The sequence below is a fragment of the Epinephelus lanceolatus genome, chromosome 24, assembly GCF_041903045.1.
Source record: "Epinephelus lanceolatus isolate andai-2023 chromosome 24, ASM4190304v1, whole genome shotgun sequence".
Lineage (NCBI taxonomy): Eukaryota > Metazoa > Chordata > Actinopteri > Perciformes > Serranidae > Epinephelus > Epinephelus lanceolatus.
This window is the reverse complement of record NC_135757.1, coordinates 17,259,555-17,279,926: the sequence shown is the minus strand read 5'-3', so window position 1 is coordinate 17,279,926 and position 20,372 is coordinate 17,259,555. Positions and strand designations below refer to the sequence as shown.

Below are 20,372 nucleotides of genomic sequence, written 5' to 3'. Positions count from 1 at the left end.
AAGTATCCCTCCTCTGTGGCTCAGTGAGGAATTTCTGTCCATGAACAAACTAAAAGGCCATAACTTTTGAAGGTGCCCGCTTCAAAAAATCCAAACCTATCCTTTAATTTATATGTTTGTTTTATCTTCATATGCTAATCTATCCAGTTGTCCAAATTTGCAGTCATTCATTCCTTTGATTCCTCTGCTCTCTAGCTCATAATTTCAGTATTTATTCACAACTTTGACATCTCTAGTATCCGTCGGGTGATGGATAGCTGAAGACTGGGACCATTGTGAACCCCTGGACTATAAATATATTTCATTTCATGTGGTTTGAGGTTGGAGTAACGAGCAGGGAATTAGGCTTTCAGCAGTCAGCGCTCAGTGCTACTGAGTTGTATGCTTGTGCTCTGCTCGTCTGGCCTCTGTGGTCTCTCTTTCGCTCTGTCTCACTCAGGCCCTCTTTCCCCCCTCGTTCCTCCTCTCTGCCTTTGTTTCAGTGCTGCTGCTGCAGTCGGCCATGCCTGCAAATGAGCACCAGGACAGAGCAATTATTCAGCACGGGGGCAAGCCCCGCACCCCTCCTTTTATACACACACCCATACTGCACTGGCTGTCATATTTAGGTGTTTCATGCATTCATAATGTCGACGTCTTTGAGCAAAATTTGTACAGATGACACACACAGTGAGAGGAAAATGAAATATGCTGCTAGAACATTTCTTGGATAGAGATTTATCTTGGAATTCAGTTCCCTCAGGGATGGATGAGCTTCATATCTCTTTCAAACATGAATTAATATGACTGACACACAAACACACACACTCCTTGTGCCCATCCCCCCTTTTATCCACCCCTCCCCAATGCTATGGAGGCACTGGTTTGGTTGCAGAGTGAGTGCTGGTGGAGGGGAAGTCAGGGAGGGGGAGGCCTACGTGAGACAGCATGCCGGTTGGCTCAGTGTGTGTGTGTGTTTTTGTGAGGGAGAGTGTGAGCTGCAGCATTAGTGTGCTTGCCGGCTCCACTCGCCAGCGAAAAAGCATCAGCCATCTCTGACAGTGTGGCTCTGCCCCTGTGACTCCTGTTCGCTCCCTTTTCCGTCTCTCATCTTTTGTTTTTCCCTGTCTCTCTTCTCTCCTCTCTCTGCAGACGCCGCTGCCTTGCCCCCCCTTGAGCCCTCTTTGCAGACAAAAAGCTGCCCTACCCCACCAGGTAAGACACTGTATTTTTCATTTGCGGTGGAATCCTTTGATGCAGCCGCTGTATTGCTTGAAAAATCAACCAAAGCAGCCGAGATGAGGAATAAATTTCCCTTTCCTTTCAGTTTCTTCTTCTCCCCCGAGCTTGATCTCTAATAAATGTCTCCTTGCGTATCATCTCCCCTTTGTGTGCAGAAATTCTAATTAATCAGGATATGCTGCAGACATATTCAGACAATAGACTAAAAGAGCTGATGTTGTGATAAGCCAGGGGCTGTTTCTGTGTTTTGGTGACCCATAGTCTTTGTGACGTACCCCGTCTAGACATTGCTGATTATTCAGCCGGCAGGACAGTTCACCCTGAGTGCTGCTGCTGTGTATGTATGTGTGTAAAAGCAAATGTTTACCAAGACATATAAAACATTATTCCAATTAGAGATAATAGCGATTGTGATATATTTAGAGGCTGTGGCTGTGATGGCATGTGGCCGTCGGCGGTTAGCGACTCATAGCCAACAGATTGTTGGTGGTTTCTCCGTGGGAGTGACACCATGCTGAGCGAGACCGCGGGACACATTACTCTGCCTGTCAACGGAGTTGACTGTCACAAGTTTGCTGACGGTTCATTCGGGAGGAGTTTGGGAGCTGATGGGTGGGTTTTGATGTGAGCAGGTGGTGATGGAGTGATGAGACGCCAACTCTGACTCCCTGTCCTTGTTGTCTGCCTTTATCATCCACCTTTTCTTTTCTTCTTCCCTCCCACTCTGTTTATTCCTCCCTCTGCATGCTCCTGTTTTGATCTCTCATCTCTCTCCCACTCACCCCCTTTTTAAATTTTCAAGCTGTAGTGACAGGATGCTTTATTTTTTTAAGGGGGTAACAATGCAGCAGCACACTCTGGGCCCTGTTATGACTGTGTGCCAGAAGTCACTGGGGTGTCTGTCTATCCACAGTGACGTGCCCCCTCACTTCCCCTCTCTCTGTCTGTCTCTGTCGGCCGCATGTTGCTTGGCAGCTCAGAGGCGAGCTGTCCTTTCCTGGAAACCAACTCTGGATGACACACCACAGCGTATGAGGCGAGGACGAGGGGGCAAAAGCGCCCTATCTCTGTCCTCATTTTTGGGGTCACAAACGAATTCCTGTCTCCCCAATCATCCTCCCCCTCTTCCCGTTTTTCCTGCGTCCCTCTTCTGCCCTCGGAGCGATGTCGTCGTTTGGCAGAGAGGCTGGCTGCTGCGGTTGGTTGACCAACTGTTGCTGCGCTCTCAGGGCAAAATCAGTGGGAGATAGGGACATTGTTTCAGAGTCAACATCGTCAACTGCTGTTTGTCAGCAAGGCATTTGAAATGTAATGGAGCTAAATGTAGGTGTTAGAGAGACGCCAAGGGTGAAAGAGGGCATTGTTTCGATGGCTTTACCTCCTTCACTTCTCCAAGTGTCAGTTAGAAACACATCCACAACAGAAATCAAGTGTAGTTTTTGGAGATTGGCCCCTACCAGGAAGTCAGAAAATGTAGACCTCTGCAGCTTAGATTTTGAACACTTTTTACAAATCTGCCCACCTGAAAGTTCACAACCTTTATACCCTTTTACCACCAAAATTAGCGTGTGTACACAGCTCTGCAGTAGACGAGTATGCCTTTTAGTGGTGTGTCACATTTGATGTCATAAATGCGCTTGAAAAAACGCTTAGTAAACAGCAGAAAGCAGCATGGAGGCCTGGGAAAATGTTAGGGGATACTTCATTTATATATCTCTTATGTATTCAGTGTCTCTTTCGAACTCAGCGCCGACTACCACCAAGTGAGAGTGGACTCAAACGCACAAAGCAGGAGACAGTTTGGGTAAAGTTTTGGATATCTGAAAGAGATGGTGTAATATGTATGTGTAGGCTGTTTTATAAATATTGAGCCCCCTTTACTTGCTTGTTTTGTGTGCTTACAACACGTTTTATGGTCTGCATTGGCACTGGAAGAAGTTGCTCAGTGTATATTTTGATATAAATACTGCGCAATGACCAAATACCCTGTAAAAAGCAATTTAGTGGACCTTGAGTCGAGATTTTTTTTTCTTTCAAAACTCTGAGCCTGACCAGCTTGTTGATTATCCAGCTGCCATATGAGATGTTTTAGTAATTCCAACAGTACTTTCTAACATCAGCCTCTCGTGCTGTAGTGTTTGACCATACCATCAGAGATTTATATGGAGTGTAAGTTACTGTAGTAGAAAGGGACACTGCGGTCGAGTCAATGCCACCGTCAACTTTGACAGAATGTCCTCAAGTGTTTGTTGACAAGTGATACTTGATAGGCATGTAGTTGGATGTCAGTGACAAAGACGGGGCAAGCCACGGAGACAGATGCAGATGAATCAAATAGACAGTGTGTTATTTTAGGCTGCAGGAAAGTTGGTGAAGCAGAGCTTGGGTGTAGCGCTGTTGAGGAATACGTGATGATGCTGCATAATAGAAGGTACGGATTACTGAAAAATCCTCTCAGTTAATCCTCAAAGCACTTGGACCACTTTTGGTATTTGTTATGTCAGGAGGAGAATTTATAATGATGAAAGAATGTGCTGTATATACAAAAGTCCAGCTCAGCTTCTTCAGCACTGTCCACCTCTGAGACCAGCAGACCAGCAGACCCAAACACAGGGCTTGATGGAAGTATAATTAATGCTATAACGCTCCCAGAAAGCAAGATTAAAGCAATAAAAAGACATTTCACAACTAAAAAATATAATGTTTTTGCCTCCCAAGATGCTTGTCAGTGTCTTGCTTACTTATAACCTTCCCATTGCTGTCATGAGATGTCAGTGCACGCAGTTAAATGGTAAAAACCCACCAGGATTTACCGAAACAGACCTCTTAACAGCTGCAGTCTTCCCTAAAAATGCTGAATATTTGGCATTTTTTCAGCATCTTCACATTCTTGAGGGTGAAAGTTTTCCAGAAGAGTAAAATCCCAGCCTGCAGGCACCATTTCAGCCCGCCTTGTCCCTTCACGTTGATTGATGAATGTGTGTGATGCTCTTAGGCCACTAAAAAAACCTACATATATGTGTATAAAGACCAGTTCTCCCACATGTCTCCATTCTGAAGTGCAGCTGTTGCCGTGGGGGCACAGAGTCCTGCACCTGGTCCCTGCCTGGTTTACACAACGCAGCGAGGAAAAGTGCTGCTCGCATGTGTTTGAGCTTGTAGATTATGTGACGGGCAGAGAGTGTGTTTGGTTTTCGTGTCCCTGGTGTGTGTTAATGTGCGGATTCAAGGTCAATAAGATTTAGATATTTCAAGTGGACAGAAGAGAAAGAGAAGAGAAATTAGTAATTTCTAATGCGTCATGTTACTGCTCTATAGCAGATGTACCAAAGGCCAGATGAACCCATGAGTATATTATGAAATAAATTGTGTAATCATAAGTTTATATAACATAATTTCCATCTATCTAATATGTACTAATGGTATTTTACAGCTGCTATAATTCACATAATTGCCCAAGAACGGTTTTCCCTTGAGATGCAGTTCCTACCCTGGAGGTTTAGACCACTGATGTTTACAGATTGGACACCATGTTCCAAGATGGCGCACCATTCATTCCAGCAATGGTTTACTGGCCACCTGGCACAGATGAAAAAATCCTAGTGGGGTAGTTTTCTGTCAATAAAGACAAAAAGTTTCATTAAGAGAGTGCATGAAAGCGTGCTACGTGCATGTTACCATACAGCTCTTTTGTGATCTTTTAAGATTTATTTGGGCTACTGGTTCTAATGTGAGGAATTTTTCATCATGCATTTTTTTTTTTCCAAATTTAGTTCTCGTTACAAGGAGATGAGAGACAAGTTCTGCTGCCGCAATGCTCACAGTCCCCTCCTGCCCTCCCTCTTCAAACCGGTGCTACAACCCGGCTCATCTCTTCTCTTTTCTTCCTTTGGTTTAATTAATGAGCCTCTTTCCCTGCAGAGTTTGGCTCATTAGCCACATAGGCTCCTCTGTAGGCTGTACCAAGTGCGGAGGTGTAGAAAACAGTCTCCCCTCTGCCTCTTTACACCTGTAAGATTGCACTGAGGCCTCTGCTGAATACTGGAGTTCAGGACGACATGCAGAGTTGTGATTAGAAAAGGTGAAGTGAATCATAGATGCAATTACTGGCTGGCTCACATCAAGTAGAGTCGTGATGAAAAGATAATGAGGAGCCATAACCGCTTAATATCTCAACACATAAATGATGTGGAAGAAATATAAGAAGTTTCTGAGATGTGAAAAAATGCTATCAAGCAAATAAATGAAAAAATGTACTTTTATTTTGAAACCTTTTCTTTGTCTGTTAGCTATCATGTTTTGGACATGCAAATACTCTTCACCTTGACCCCAACTCCTCAAAGCTTTGATGTATTAAACATGCATGTGTTTGATTGTCTGCTGCATAGAGGCGTGCATCGGCCTGGGGGAGTGTGCATGCATGTTTGTCTTTGGGGAGAAGGAGCCTGTCTTTGTGAATTATAGATGAGGAAATGGGGGCGATGGCCAAGTTAAAAGGGGAGGAGGCAGAGACCTCAGAGGAGAGGATCTGTCAAATGTACTGGCTGGACCCTCAGGTTAGAAAACACACAACAAACACAGTCAGAACAAACCGCTGCAGCTTCAAAAGCCACATCATTACAATAAATAATGTAGTTTTCTGGAACTAGTCTCCTTTATATTTGTTTTTATTTCATTGAAATTCATGTGTGGTGACACCCAAGTGACACTGGTGTGATTTAAAGTGCAGTGGGATTGCTTTGACACCATTATACCCCATTTTTTAGTCCCTAGCACCAGTTGTAGGAGGTAGGAGTTCTATCAGTAGTGACTAAGCCTTCAGGTGGCATAGTGCAACCTCTGGCATTCAGTGGGTGCTTTGCATAACATGCTTACAAGTAATTTAGGGCACCATGGTGCCATGCCATTGCTCCGACAACCCAAAATTCCAAAGCCCCATTAGTCCAAAAAATCTCCCATTGGACCAAAGGCCCATTTCTCCAACAGCGTGTTATCCCAAAAACAAGCATCCATCGCTCAGAAATTTCGTTTCTTCGAAAATACAACTCTCTGCAGTTAGTTTGAGTTTGCCAGCAGCGTTTGAGCCACCAATTGTGTTTTGTTTCTAGTGACCTTTCCTGGCATTTCCAAGTTGTGTTTAAGCCGTCGAACCTTGGTGTTTTTAAACGAACCGTCCCTACTTTTCTAGCAAATGCGAATTTTTAAGCCAAAACATGATCTTTTCCTTATCATAACCAAGTGACGTTTGTGCCTAAACCTAACCACACATTCACAATGGCATTGTTGTCAAATGTAACGTGTCTGTGGTCTATGGAAACATACAATGAGAACATTTTTTTGTGGCAATTGGGTTGACTAACTGAAAAATGGTAAATGGACTGTACTTGTATTGCTCATTTTTGTCCGCCGACCACTCAAACAGCTTACATCACATGCTTACACCACATATCACATTCACCCATTCACACACACAGTCAAACATTGGTGGCCGAGGCTACCATACATGGTACCACCTGCTACTCCGTAATCATTCACACACACTCACACACCGATGGAACAACCATCGGGAGCAATTTGGGGTTCAGTATCTCGCCCAAGGATACTTTGACATGCAGACTGGAGGAGTGGGGTATCTATGTGTCGATCATCTGATTAGTGGACGACCTGCTCTACCTCTGAGCCACAGCCAACCCTCAGGGAGTGTATTTTTTGAAAAACCAAGCAATGGGTGTTTGTTTTTAGGATAATAGGCTGTTGGAAAAATGGGATTTTCGGACTAACGGGGCTTCAGAATCAATCAATTCGACCTTGGCAAAGGCAGCACACAGCAGATCCGTATCGTCCATTCTTATACACTTTTGTGTTTGTGTTTTGTGTCACACCCCCGGTGTGTAAAGGCCTTAAGGTTGTCCAGATATAGGAAATGCTTGACAGTGCTTCATCCACTGTTGTTCACTAACTACAGGGCTGGTGGTTTGATCCATTAGCTCCTCTTGTTCACATGAAGTAGTTTTAATTGCCAAAATCAAGTTCATAGACTTTGAAGAATTGTCTGAATCGACCTATTCTTGTTTAATATGATGATTGATGCAGTGTTTTTTTATGCATTCTAAAAACGGTGTAAGGTTCAGTCTGAAATTGAGATTTGGATAATTGTGGTCCTACAGGATGAGCTGTATGAAAGGTCCCTGAGCCACTCAATAAAATTGAGTCAGATAATTGTGGAAATATCTTCCTGTGATGTTCCCCTGTTATCTCCTCTGCTGGCTCACTTCAGCAAAGTTCAGCAAGGTTTATCAGGCCTTTTAGTTCGAGCACCGAGATTAGGATTCATTTCCTGTTTGCCTCGTCTCTGATGATGAAGTGAAATCTGTGGATTAGGTCAGCCTCTGACCTCCTTCCTCTATCCTTGACTCTTCCCTTCCTCCATCTCTTCTCTGTCTGCCTTCTGTTTGACATATTTGGCCTCCTGTCCTCCTGGGAGGAACATGCAGGTCAAGACGAATGTAAAAAATGTGTGTCGCCAATGTGTTCTTCCATTCCAGAGACTCAAGACAAATTGCTTGTTTGTTCAGCCCTGTAGTCACTTACTCACTGTTTGTGCCCATCCATTACAGAGTGACCCCAGAGATGCACTAGTGTAGGCTGATGGTCATCTTGGGTGACTGATAAGATTGTGAAAATGTAAAATTAACAGCAGTTCTTCCTGTAAAAGCTGCAGTTAATCAGTTTGGAGATTAGATATGACACACTTCAGATACTATATGATAAGACAGGCTGTGGAGATCAGAGGGTGGTTGCAGTTATTAGTGAGGGGAAAAAGGGAAAAGAAGTAATTTGCTAACTGATCAAAAAGAAGAAACTTTTGATCTTGGAAACATTATTATCCCCCAATTACAGTTTACTTGCATCAGTTTGTTGATTAGTTATGTGCCCAAGATCACAATCTCCTCTTGTGAATTCATCATTTATTAAAAGCATGGGTGCACTTCTGGAAAAAATAATAGTGTTAAGGGAGATTTGGGTTTCGTAACAAGCGGGCCAACTGTTGTGTGCAAAAGGGATCATTTACTGTGACAGTTAAAAAGGTGGCTTTGTGCACAGTGCTTCTGTTTCTGTCATGTGCTTGATATTTTTGGGCTGGGCGGTAACTACCCATCGCTCTCTCTTACCTCATCCCTTTCTTTTTCTGGCTAAGCTTCCCCAGCTGGCCAGCCTTCCCCCAGAAGAGACATTATTTCCTGTTTGACCTTACTGTCTCTTTTCTCTCTCTTTGTCTCACTATATTTTCACAGTCACTTTCTTTCCTTCTATAATATCAACTTGCTTCCCACAGAGAGTCATTTATACTTTTTTGTTTCCTTATACATGCAGACATGTAACAAATTAGAGGAGACATTTAAGAAATGTGTGTTGTAACATAAAAATGCATGTCCATTCAATCTGTTCTGGAGGCTTAACACCTTTTTTGGTCCATCAGTCACATTCCTTTAGATTAAAAGACTTTTTTTTACAAAGATTGTATGGAGGCCCTGAAGTGACATGAGCACACAGACGCACACACAAAAAAAGGAGCCAGCTAGCAGCGCTGCTCCTTTAGCGATTACCATTAGTGACGCCATCTTGACCCTACAGCATTGCTGTAAAACATTGTGCACACCCTGCGGTCTTCCTCTGGGGTTGACCTGGTGAGTACATGGCTCAAATTTAAACTGCAAACCACCCTTAGCATTAACGGTTAGCCCTGCACCGTTAGCAGTGTCAGCATGGCTAGTGGTGCTAACATGGTTTACAATGCTAAAGAGGTTTTACAGCTCAAAATAAAGTTGCTTACTTACCTGGGTGACCTGGGGGGGAAACCGGAGAGCCACCAAGGGCTTTTGCTTCATTTCAACATTGGGGGGGACACATTAAACGTGAGGTTCAGGGGTCCTCCGCAAGAAAATTTTGAGAATCAAACATTTAATTTTCTACATTCTGGTTCATTTTTATGCACAAATGTGCCTTTTCTGCATCAATGTTTGGTGCAAACATCTCAAATTATGTCAAAAAGTCCTTTGCTGTTTTCATTATTTTAGTGGGGGAGGCAAATACACGTTCTAAATATTGAGGGGGACATGTCCCCTATAACATTAGGCAGTATGGTGGTTAGCATTGTTGCCTCACAGCAAGAGGGTTCCTAATTTGAACCAGGGGTGGGGGAGTTTGCATGTTCTCCCTGTGTCAACAGGGTCAACTCCAGCTTCCTCCCACATGCAGTCCAAAGACATGCAGGTTTATTGGTGACTCTAAATTGTCCGTAGGTGTGAACGTGAGTGTGAATGGTTGTCTGTCTCTATGTGTCAGCCCTGTGATAGTCTGGTGACCTGTCCAGGGTGTACCCTACCTCTCACCCAATGTCAGCTGGGATAGGCTCCAGCGGCCTCCAACAGGATAAGCGGTTACGGAAAATGAATGAATGAATGAACTGATGTTCAAAATAGAATCAAGAATAAAACTATTAAGTTACATATAAAGTTAAGCAGTAGAAATGATGGCCAAAGTTCCAAAAATACCACCTACATTGCAATAAACCAGAATCATTCTGTAGTAGAAATACTTCTTTTGTCCTCTGTGAATTCAGTTTCCTTTTCTTTTTCACTCCAGGCCTTTCTCTCTCCTCTCTAATAAATCAACCTCCTTCCTGTTTGGAGAATCTCCGCTCAGCTCTCTTTACGTCCCTCTACTCCATCCTCTGTCTCTTTCTTTCTCTGTCCAACTGCCTGTTTTGGCGCCAGAACCCCCCGACGGTCCTTTCACACTGTTTTACTGTTAACAGGATGCTCTGTTTTCTACCTCCTTACAGTCCAAAAGCAGTGTAAACGTGCAAATCTATCTTTCTTCATGGCTGGCTTAAACCTTAACTCATCCCCTGGCTCAGCCCCAAACGGACCAATCCAAGAATTTCACAAATCTCAAAAACAGCTCACGAGTGGAGTCTCTCTAAGTTGGCACACGCACGACACGTTCTCTTGTAATCGCTTAAAAATAATCACTTTGATGATGATATTCAGAACATTAATAAAGCTATATTTAACAACCTATTAATTTTTGCTATGTACTGTATGTAGCTATGTTTGCTCAGTCATTTTGTGTTGTAATCTGAACTTCTCTGTCCTCTGTTGTGGCAGACGGTGCAGCTATTTTGGCATATTAGTGCATCTGAATCCCGTGTGTGTATCCCTTTGGCTAGGTAATAGCCACCGCTTTGATCTGCGCTCATATGGTGGTTATCACTGATATGAAGACACCGTTGTCATGGAAGTGGATCGCCCACCTTCCAGTTCCTGCGTGGTTAACACCATGAGTTGTGTCAGCACTGTCGCTGTTGTTAGCACTGTTCCAGTTATTAGCACCGATAGCTGCTAGCTGCCAGCTCAGCCATCTCCATGTTGAGAACTGTGTGCAGACAACCTCCGAATCATTGATATGTTCTGAATACGAGCTATTTGGAGGAATTCTGAGCACATTTTTTCCTGTGAATATTGCGTCAGATGTTTTTCTGAGATTTACAGGAACTTTTTATACAGTTATCCATCTGTATTATTTTTTTGGTTTGTTTGTTTTTAAGTGTTCACCCCTGAAAATGACCCCCTTGTGGATCTTTGGTGACCCCCAGTGGGGGCTTGGACCCCAGGTTGGGAACCAGTGACACAGAGCTCCTTTAAGTGTGCATCAGAGCCAATCCACACAAATCCACACAAATACTAGAAATGTGCCAGAACTTACATAATATGCCATCTTTGCTTAGAGTATGTAACAAATAAAAAAAAGTTGAAAAGCAATTTATATGGGAATTTAGAAGTGCAGATGATTGATTCAGGTCCAAATCTTGACATTTGAGTGTAAAGTATTTGAATACTATTGTGTTAAAAATATGCATAGTGACTGCCCTCTACGGCATGAATCCTGGCTATTGCGATTGAATTTTGCTGTTTGCTGTTCCGGTGCCAACTGACTTATATGGAGGCAGCTTTCACCACCAACCAAGCCCCCCATTGCTGCCCCATCATATAAAAGCAATGTCTTCAGTAGTGGATTGAGGGGATTACGTTGATTAAGAGTAGATATTGTAATTATTGATTTAGTATTAACATTAGTTAGTTGCTTGGTTACATGAAAAGATGAAATGAATAAACAAGGAAATCAGACATTTCTTAGGGAAGTTTGACAGTATGAACAATGCTAGAGAATAATGCCATTCATTTAAATTTAAAGTACAATTATAAATAAAAAATGAGCTAAAATTACACATGACACAGCCCTGTGATGATACAAAAGAATAAAATGGTCACAATGGACACGCTCATGCATGGACACTCAATAGATCCGATTTTGTTGTTGTGTACCGTCAGCAGCATCTTTAAAGAGAGACAAGGCCACACTGAGGTTTGGATTAATGTTGCTGACAGACTCCAGGTGACAGAGCTAAGCTGCTGTGTTCATGCACGGCTCATGCACGGCTGTGTTAAACACAAGGCTGACACGACTGAGCTGTCTTGTAAAGAATCCCCTATTTGATTCTGGACTAGTCAGGCTGGATTCAGAGGCTTGAGTTTAAAGCTGTCAGTGAAGTAAATGAGTTTCAGCTTTTGTCCGATGCAGTGACAGAACTTTTTTTTTTTAGGGAGAAGTGTTAAACTTAAGTGCTGCGCATTATTGATGTCCTAACATGTGTTCCCTGTTTTTTATGCAGGTCTGAGCAGGCGCTTCAACTCAGCACTCGTCTGTTTCATCCATCAGTGAAGACAGCTCTTCAAGTTAGGTAAGCCAACGAAAAAACATAAATGTGACTAAAAACGGGTCTACAGTCATCTCACACCTGAATAACTAAAAGAAAAAGCAAAAACATAGAAGTCTGGAGCACTGCCAGATAGAATACTATGCACTACTTCTACTCATATCCCCCCATGACATTTCACACTCACTTTTCCCATGACTCACGGGGCCCTGGGACTCAGATCTAAGTGGCTGCACTCAGCCAGATGATTAGCTTGGCTGTCCATGGATGTATAATAGAGGGGGAATTATACACAGCAACATGTTGGACGGGAGAAGGGCCGATTGTTTGGGCTGATGTCATGCGAGACATTTCTGACCTCCAAAGACCAGTCATTTAGTCATGTATAGAGCTTTGGTTGCATAAATGTGTTTGAGATTCATGACAGGAAATGAAATGACAGAGCGAGTGGCTAAATGTAGATTTGGTGGTAAATTCAGAGAAGTCTTCTGTTTGTGTGTGTGTCTATGTTTAGCTCTGTTAACAATGTGTTTGCTCCCGGCCAGAGAGCTGTGGGTTTAGCTTTGTGGATGCGTTCGGGGGCGTCAATGAGAGGGTGTGTTTGTTTGCGTGTGGGTGTGGTTCAGTTTTTGGGTGTTTGTGCATGCGTTTGGGTTGATTTGGCCAGGGAGTGTGTGTAGGTGTGTGTGAGCCTGCAGGGCGTGGGCTGTCAACAGTCATCGTAATCCCTGCAGCCTTGAAGGATGCGTGAAAATGCAAGATGTCTGGAAAGGGAGGGAGTCACAGCTCAAGAGACAGACAGACGGGAAGTTTTGTTGGGAAGCAGCAGAGAGCTGAGTGCTGTTTGTAAAAGTCTGCCACAATTAGCACAGATTATTGTGCAGAATTAGCTAGTGAAATTTGCAGTCCTATTTTTAATTCTGATTCTCTGTGCTTATCCTAAGTAGGCTTTGCTTCAGATCACCTGTCAATCAAACACTGTTGGTTGTGCTGAGACATCCTGTTTGATGAGATCTGTTGATGTAGTTTGACTTTTCTAAAGATCTCTTATATGTAACTCAGTCATGACTTTTAGTTTCACAGGGGACATGAACACCAGTCTCCTGGGTCAAAGTCCTGTGCTTGTTGGTCCTATCTACCTTCTCTCGCACCCACCCAAAGGGGACTCTTCTCACTCTTTATACTAGATCTGTTGTTTTGAGCATCTAATAATGACACAGATGGGTTTATATTCCAGGTAGTGGAAGGCCCAGTACCTCTCAGACATTAAAGGGGGTATTGTATGTCCATTCCTGACAGCGAGGGCTGCTGCCCAAGCTCGATTTTTGACACCCCGGTAGCTAGAACAGGCTCTTTTTTATACCAGTGGTTGCCAACTGGTGGGTCGCAGTCCAAAAGTGGGTCATGGGTCCATTCTGAACGGACTGCAGGTAGGTCCTGTTGGTATTAGGAGAAATTTCATTAGGTTTCACTTTCACATTTGTTAGATTTAGGTACCAATACTGCGAAAACACATAAAATTACTCAATGTTTAGTTTTTTGGTTTCACACAGGACACAAACCCCAGTTTCTTGGATCACAGTCCTGCGTTTGTTTGACCTGTCCACCACCCCAACCAACCAGCCTGTTCTCACTCCCAGTTGTCAAATATTGATGCTTTGTCATGTCCCTCAGCATGTGATACCACAATGCACCCTTTAGCATCCTTATGAGACACTGGGCTTTTAACCAACTCCATACACTCATCTGCGTCAATATTTGATGCTCAGATAAACAAACGTAGTATAAAGAGCGAGAAATTCCACATAGAGTGAAAGGGGGTGAAACAGAAAGTCAACATTGAATTTTTTTCAGAATTTTGTCAGTCGAATCAGATTTCTGTGGCTTGTGGGTCGCTCTCAGACACTGAGGGGGCGTGTTCCGGGAATGAGAATGGGTTGGATGAACTACCTAAGCAGACTCTTTAGCTCTTTATACTAACATTACCTCACCTGACTTCCTCGGTTGCCACATAACAATAAACACGGCAATTTAATGAGCTGATAACTGCATTCTGAATTTACTAATAGGTGAGCAAGTTCCTTCCACCCATGTCTATAAGGCTATTTAATCGAGTGATAACTTAAGAAAAGGTGATAAAAAGCCATGGTCTGTTGCTTCTAATCGTAACTGGACATATCTTCCCAACAAACTGCTGTTGTTGGTGCAGCAAAACAGTGATATGCTTAGACACCACCCCCATCAGCACCAGCCTAAAAGTCTAAAATGATATAAACAGCCCAACCAGCAACCAGCTATCAACGTATTGATGAATTTAAATGGCTTGGCTGCCATTTGTGTCAGTGCAGTTAGGAAGGACCCCCGGGGCTGCGCCTGGAGGATCTGGTGACCTATTTCAGGATCCAAAACATACTCAAAGTCCGCTCTCTGCAGCCAGCGTCCGCTCCTGACCACCACCAGCCCCTCCCACCCCGGGGCTCACATCACCATGGGAACAATGACATCACCATGGGGTGGGGCTGATGCGTGCCAGGAAGCATCTACTCCTTTGATGAGATTGGAGGCTGAAGCTAAAGAGAAGGAAATGCAAGCAGTAAGGGGATGAGGGAGTAGATCTGAGTTAAGATGCAGCAGTCAGTTTGAGTCAGTTTGATTTGAATTCAACCTGAGGGAGGAAAATTCAGTTTGCAGACAGACTCTAATCTGACAACTCACTTAAACATCCAAAATCCAATAATGGCTTTCAAATCATCACAATATGCCATTTAAACTACAAGATAAATTTGATTAGCAGGAGGCCAAAAAAAGCACTGTCGACTTTTACTGCAGGGTCATAATTGAAATCAATATTTGCTGCCATTTATTTAATCATGTAATGTTTCTGTTACCAACTGTAGTTAATACAAATATAACTAGGTTATAATGATAATGATAGCTAACTGTCAGTGCTCTCACTTCTGTTTCATCTGTTATATTTCAAAACATAAGAGTGATGCAGATGTAGCACAGAGTAGTTGTTTTTCTAGCAGCTGATTGGATGTGACACAGTGCCTGCAGCAGACTTCCTAAATACTCATCCATCACCCCCCATTGAGAAAGATTACTGTTATTTTTATGAACCGACCCTCAAAGTCACGCCTTGTAGATAAAACTCACATTGGGTGTAAATCACATTTTATTCATCCTTATACATAAATGACAGGAGGTTTTCTACTTCTGCCACCATTGTTGAGTCCAGTGAGTCTCAGCAGATTCATGCTCACATCTAAAGACTGTCATCAAAGATGGGGGAGGACGACCCAGTAGGAGCACTTATGTGATAGGAATGTAGATACAGCATAGGGCAGAGTATACACATGTGATAAGATGAGCCTTTTTTAAATATTTGGCTAACATAAGTCATGTTTCATGACTTAAAGGAATACATCACCCCCCAAATGACAGTTTGTTTATTAAGTACTCACCCTGTGTTACTGTGAAATGTGAAGAAAACGCTTGTCAGAGTCAAAAGGGTCTACATTTTAAAACCAACAAAACTATGTCAAAACATCTGCTTACAAACTCAGAACTTGTGCAGTATAAACCAAGTCTCATTTATCCAGTTATATGATCAGTACATCCTAAACAAACAACCCTTTCTGACGAAGCACTTAACTGAAAGTGAAACTTATCCATGCTCTCTTCAAAGCCACCAGACTCCATTGAGAAAAACAGTAATTTTACCTTGCACAGGAGCTGCTGGTCTACCACAGCCTCGATCAGTTGAGTTGTTCGTGTTATTGTGTGTGTGTTATTGTCCATCAGAGTATCAGTGTTGCTTTATTCATATGTTCTGGCATGAGATATGTTTCTGAGCAGTAATAAAACCTCAGTGCGCGTATACTGCTGGTATTATGGTACTTAATCTGCAAGGAGTGGAATCAGCCCGGCACCTCTTCCACACAGGCGTGTTTGTGTGCGCACGTGCCTCGCTCGTCATGCTGCTGTTCAACATATACACGGTTCATTCACACTTCACTGGCAGCACTCATTATGCGGCAATCCCCCGCATGTCTTGCTGAGTCAACAAAACATAATCCACCCATCTGCTGCTGAGGAGGAAGCCACCGGATTCTGGGTTGATTACAGGTCACAGAAACCTTCAGTGGCCTACTGTCCTGTTACTATAATGCTACTGTTAAGTGGGACAGCTACCCATCATCCTCTACAACGTATTACACTTTGACTGTGTTCACTTGGCTTGTGATACTTACTCTATTCTAATAATGTAGTGCTTTGATGAGGCTTGCAGTAGTGCAGCCAACATCTGAATGACAGTAAATATAACTGGCATTATATCATTGTCTTCATTGAGATAATATTGGAACTGTAGTCCATGTAAATAAGTTCATAACTGAGCAAATAGTTTTGTCAACATATTTATTAGATGTTAAGAAACAAACCAATGACAGAAGGAGACAGAAAGGAAGCAGGACCTCGGGTAAAGGATTAAATAATTGATTAATTATAACAAATATAATTTCTAATGACAAAACACTGCATCAGTTTTAGCAACATGACCTCTACTGTGCATTTGGATGCATAAATAATATTCAGAAATGAAACTATACTTGTAACCATCCCATCAATGATTGGGATGTAGAAAATCATACCTAAAATTAGAGACCAACCTCAAGCACACACATTTTCAGATAGAGACACACGCGGACGCTCACACAGAGGATTAAGGCCAGGTTGGCCTACTGAGACTGGCTCCATCCTCCCTCCTAAATGGATGGTGACATTCCGATGTGAGCGGCGCTCGGAGGTGCTCGGAGTGACCCAGATTGGGATGCAGTTGGTGGGGGGGGGGGGGGGGGGGCAGACGGGGAGGGAAGCAAGGTCGGATTAGGGATGGGGTGGGGTGGAGTCGGTGGAGGAGAGGGATGCTGGGACTAGAAGGTAGAGCGAAGTGCAGCAGGGGGCCATGAGAGTGCGAGACGACAACATTGAAAGACAAAAGGAAGAGGGAGAGAAGAGAAGTCAAACGAGCCTCAGGCCTGCTGCCACACCTTCTCACTTGTCTCATGCTGGCATGTTCAATTTAAAACATCAATCCCAAGATGTAATGGGATTTGGCAGTCCTTTTTTGACTCCCAGTGCTGTTGATTTAACCCTTTTAAGTCAAGGACGCTGTGATGGTTCACATGCTGTGCGGTGGGCTTACTGCTGGGCTTCTAGCCTTCCTAGAAGTATAACAGTCAAACATGATTTAATGGTTTGCATTTTTCTGGAAAAGGTATTGAAATAAATTACTAATAAAGTGTCACAGCTTTAGTGTTGGTTATGTGGGTTGTTCAAGGAATACTTCACCCTCCAAATGATCATTTGTATATCAGCAACTCACCTTGTTTCATGCTGAATTTGAAAGTATTTCTCGCTTGCCTCCAGGTTTAACGAAGAATCCAAAAACAGAGAAAATTCTTGATGAATTGAAGTGATAGGGGGCTGCGTTTAACAACAGCGAACTATATCAAATCATTCCTTTACAAACTCTCACACAACTCTGCTGTGTGGTATAATCCAAGTCTCATCTATCATGTTGTATGCTCAGTTCTTCTCAAAAAGACAGCCCTTTCCGACGGGGAACAAAACATTAGATGAAACTTATTTATGCTCTCTTCAAAGCCAGACTCCATTGACAAAAACAGTAATTTTGCCTCACTGATCAAGGGCACTGCTGCTCTATCGCTGCCTTGATCAGTTAGTGTGTTTGTGTTTTTGTGTGACTTTGGTGAATCTGAACTAAACCTTTTAAACACCAAGGTCACACAATAACACAAACACAAGACCAGCAGCCCCAGTGTTTTGTAATATAAAATTACTGTTTTTGTCAATGGAGTCTGGCTTTGAAGAGAGCATTGTTAAGTTTCAATTGCAGTTAAATTCCCTGTTTGAAAAGGCTGTCTGGGAAGTTTTGAACATACAACTGGATAAATGATGTAAGAGCTGTGTGAGAGAATTTTTCCCATTTATTTTTTTTTTCCCAATTATTTTTTCATTGGCAGCAGGCGAGAAAAACGTTTTCTTCATGAAGTCAACGTGACACAAGGTGAATGATATACAAATGGTTATTTAGGTGTTGAAATAATCCTTTAAGGTTTATTTTAGTGCAGAAGATGTTGCTTTTTCCTGTTGTCACTCTAAATTGTGCCAGAAATCAATTCTTGTCTGCAGGTCAGTGCCACAAAAGCCTTTAACTAGCCTTTTTTCTGCTCATAAACACAGTATTTTTGCTGTACTTTGTCAACTACCCACAAAGCTAATAGCATTTTCTTTATTGTTAGGAAAGATGCCCATTATACACTTTATCCTTTTCTCTCTAACACAACAAGACTGATAAACAGCTAAAAGGGAGCGATGAGAGAGGGCACTGTCGTATCACGTTAACCGCATGAGGATGACAAGGTGTGCCTGGAGAGCAAGGTCCTGAGGGTTGGGCAAGCGCAGACATCAGGAGAAAAATAAACAATGTGACATGAGTTCAGTATTGAATGTTACTAGAAGTGTTCAAATAAACGTTAGAGGATAAGTCAGTTTCTAAAGATGAATAAACATAAGTGATAAAAAATAGATCTAAGGGTCAAAGTCAGAATGAATTTCGAGAATGAAGTCATGCACAATAACAGTAAGGCCTTGTAAATGCCTTTTAGAGTTCGTAAATGACAAGTCATGTTGTTGATTAGAAACTAGACTAGAATAGAAAAGGAGGTCAGTGCAACTTTAAACTCTTAATTGCACTGGACTGATGTGCAACTGTTGTAACTCGCCACCAATCCTACCAGTTTTTTCTTCAGCCACATTGTATTTAAGGGTCTTACATTACAGTATTTTCCAGTCTGCTTGTCAGGGAGGCATTCAAATACCAAAGCATCAACAAAGCCAACAATCCAAAAAATAATAAAAAGGTATTTGTAGTAGATCCGGACCCCTGGGGTGTAACGCATTTGAATTTTTGAGAAAAGGTGTGATTGCTTGTGTTTTTCTCCTCAATATTCAAATGAAAACACAAATGATTTATGTAAGCAGCCAAGGTTTTTGCCATCCTTTGTCGGGACAATGTCTGAATGCCAAGTGTGGCGTAACGTTGCCAAAACAGCAGCTGAAAGCAGGTCAGTGCAATTCTAAACCACCATCAGCACAATCTGGCTGTCAGCGCACCAGTTTTCTTCCTTAGCAACAGCTGGGACTAGACTTGCCTCTGACTGAGCCCTCGGCTGAGATTTTCAGTCTCAGACAGTTTGGCCCAATATCTTGAAGTGTCAGTAGGTCTTTCTCCTCCTCTCTTCTCCTCTCCTCTTCTCTCTCTCTCTCCTCACGTCTTGCCACTGCAGCAGACATTAGCCCCGATCACTGTGAGCCTGTCGTCATGCAGCGCTGCAGGGAAGGAGAGGAGAGACACTTAGAGACGAATGAGGAGGGAAGAGAGATAGAGACAAATGTGAATGGGAGACACTATTTCACAAAGGCTTATACATATTTCAGGACTGAAGCCGCCAAGGATTTGTCATCTCATATCTCACCAAAAAAATCAAAGATAATGTTGGTCTCTGAATTCTTTGTCTTAGCAGGGTGGAAACCTCAATTAGATCTTCAATAGAAAAATGAGTAGTAGGGAATTTGAGAAAGGCTTTCTTGCAGAGAGTTTTTTGCCATAAGAAGCTCTCATGTCTGTACTTTAGATCAGTGGTTCCCAACTGGTCCAGCCATGGGGTCCAGATTTCTCCTTAGGCATGAATTCGAGGTCCACAGATGTAGATGTATGATTAGATCTGGATACCAGACTCCAGGGTGGCACCTATTCAGTCCAGTTATTATTGCCCACCTGGCGCATTGATAACCAAGGTTGCATCATCAACAAAGGGCATTGCACAATGCACAATGGAAGTTAACAAAATGGGAAAATGGTGGATCACTTTTACTACCGGCAAACGTTTGATCTCTTATAGATATTTGTGTTTTATCCAAAAAACAAGCATGGACCAACTATTAATGAGACCCCTGCATGCTCTCTTATTCCCTGAAGATCTCTCACTTGACTTTTCCACTGTTGCCTTCTCCAGCTTCACTTTCTAAGCTGAAGAATATAATGCCCACTGATGTTGTCATGGTTCACACTGTTTTTTGGTTCCAGATGAGAACCAACTTTTCAGGTTCTGAGCCATCTCATTTTTGGTCAAAATGCCCTGAACAGTTCAAAATTAGGTGCAGGAACCAGAAAGGAACTCAATCCATTTTCGTGGGAAAAGAAATATATGAGAAAAATACTTTTTTGAGATTCAGAATTGCATCTCTGCTTTTTGCAGATGATGTGGTTCTACTGGTTTCATCA

General features: G+C 42.7%; 1 protein-coding gene across 10 annotated transcripts in view; it reads left to right on the top strand.

Annotated features, from left to right (window-relative positions):
- Nucleotides 1-20,372, top strand: part of LOC117255240 (uncharacterized) — a 79,939-nt gene that overhangs the window by 32,160 nt on the left and 27,407 nt on the right. For all 10 annotated transcript variants that reach the window (XM_033623929.2, XM_078165695.1, XM_033623930.2 and 7 more), the window contains exons 2-3: nucleotides 1,132-1,194; nucleotides 11,957-12,025. The gene's annotated coding sequence lies outside the window, so the exon portion shown is untranslated. The remainder of the gene's footprint in view (nucleotides 1-1,131; nucleotides 1,195-11,956; nucleotides 12,026-20,372) is intronic.